Raw genomic sequence first — 1968 nt, forward strand, 5'->3', positions numbered from 1 at the left:
TCTTGTCATATTATCTTATTCATTGGCTGGCTTTGCAATAGTCCTCTGGCGTGCCAACGTTGAATTCTAACGTCGACAGCTAAGTCTACTTTCTCTTGCAGATTAAAGAATCTGGTACGATCGATCACATGGGCTGCGATCACACGTGCTCACAGTAACTTTACGGATCCTACATTCCTGCAATAAAATATATATATATATATATATATTTGTATGAGTTAGAGAAATTTCATTAAAAGCGTACAGTGCGATCAAATACACAGGGAGTATACAAGAATGACAACTAAGAAGAAGAGGAAAACAAAACAAGAAAATCATTATAACTAATTACTAAAGGGGCAAGGAACGCAACCGTCCAAGAGTACAAAGAATAAAAGAAAAAATAAATGAGCTCATTAATGGTTCTTTTTTTGTCCTCTAACTGTCTATTGTTGCGTTCCCTTCACAAGCACCATAAGAGGCAGCAATGAACCATCTTCCACACAACCTCACTCCGAGAGCGCTCACCCAACGAAGCATAACCCAAGACAAACTAAAACGACTAAAAATGGCATTCCATAGAACGCAAGCAACCTCATAATGAAGAAGTAGATGATCCACAGACTCTCCCTTCTTTTTACACATACATCTTTCAATCACAATGACTTGCTTCTTTCTGAGATTGTCCAAAGTACAGATATTCCCTAGAGTTGCCGCCTAAGTGAGAAATGCAACTTTTAAAGGAACTTTGTTCTGCCAAATACTTTTCCAGGGGAAATGAACTGTCTCCTTGTAAGTAAGAATCTTATAGAAAGATCTAACATCAAACTTACATTTGCAAAAAGGAAACCACCAAATCTTGTCTTCCCCATCACGATCTAATCTAATAGAAAAAATACAATAAGGTGAAGAAGGAAGCCAAGACGTCCACCTCCTAATCGTGGGCCGCTCGAATGAACTTGACATCCCACTGAAAAGATCCATTCTCCAGAATCAAATGAGCTGCAACAAGCGAGTTCTTGTCGCAAGCTATGTCATACAAACTTGGGAAAGCTTCCTTAAGGGGCATCTCTCCACACGACACATCATCACAGAATCTGATCCTGGATCCATCTCCCAATACAAGATTGGAGCTACTAAACAAACTTCACTCCTTCCTAATGTTCTTCCAAAGCCCAACTTCGTGAGACCATGGGGGTCTAAGGAACACCAACCAGCCCAAGTAGAATTGTACTTAGCATCCACTATTGATCTCCACAAAGCCTCTCTCTCATGCTTATAACGCCACAACTATTTCCCTAATAAAGCCTTATTAAAGGTCCTCAAATTCCGGATACCCAAACCACCTTCTGAAAAAGGGGAACAAACCGTGGACCAGCTAACCAAATGATATTTGAAATCTTTACCTAGACCTTCCCACAAAAAAATCTTGATGCAACTTCTCTATACGACTAGCAACACTGGAAGGAAAGGGGAAGAGAGAAAGGAAATACGTGGGGAGATTAGATAAAGTGCTCTTTCTAAGGGTAACTCTACCACCCTTTGACAGATACATCATCTGCCAACTAGCCACCTGTCTTTCAATCTTGCCCACTACATCATCCCAAATGGACTTAGCCTTAAAAGGGGCCCCCAACGGAAGACTGAGATACTTTAAAAGTAGAGAGGAAACTCTGCAACCCAAAATGCCAACCAAATATCCATACTAACAACATCACCCACAGGAACCAGCACTGACATGGCCAAATTGATCTTTAAACCTGAAACCGCTTCAAAAAAAAAAAAAACTTGAAGAAAACGGAGGCGATCAAGATTAGCCCCGCAAAAGACTAAAATATCGTTTGCAAACAATAAATGAGAAATATTAAGCACCTCGTTGCTACCAGAACCAACTGAGAAACGTGATAAAAAACCTCTGTGAACAGCAACAGTGAACAACTTACTTAGGGCCTCCATGAGCCTAACATGAAATACTATAACCTCTCCTTG

The sequence above is a fragment of the Alnus glutinosa genome, chromosome 14 (genome assembly GCF_958979055.1).
Source record: "Alnus glutinosa chromosome 14, dhAlnGlut1.1, whole genome shotgun sequence".
NCBI lineage: Eukaryota > Viridiplantae > Streptophyta > Magnoliopsida > Fagales > Betulaceae > Alnus > Alnus glutinosa.